This window comes from Mastomys coucha, unplaced genomic scaffold, assembly GCF_008632895.1.
Source record: "Mastomys coucha isolate ucsf_1 unplaced genomic scaffold, UCSF_Mcou_1 pScaffold21, whole genome shotgun sequence".
NCBI lineage: Eukaryota > Metazoa > Chordata > Mammalia > Rodentia > Muridae > Mastomys > Mastomys coucha.
The window spans coordinates 63,345,154-63,345,489 of record NW_022196904.1 but is presented as its reverse complement, the minus strand read 5'-3'; positions in this window follow the sequence as shown (position 1 = coordinate 63,345,489).

Here is a 336-nt window from a genome sequence, read left to right as displayed (position 1 = left end):
GTTCACCTCCATTACTTGAGCTGATGTCAATACAATATCAGACTTATGGCATGATGACTAGTGTTTAATTCCTTAGTTGTGGCTTGGTACAATGTTACCTTTCGTTGGCTACTTCTGTCTGGAACACATTACTGGGTAGAAGCTAGAAATAAGTGTTTCAGAGTCATGACTTTTTTTTTTATTAGATATTTTCTTTATTTACATGTAAATTTCTCCTTCCCCAGTTTCCCCTCCAAAAAACAAAGAAACAAACAAAAACAAACACCTGTTGCCTCCCTCCTCCCCATGCCTGCCACCCCACCCTCTCCCACTTATTGTCCCTGGCATTCCCCTACA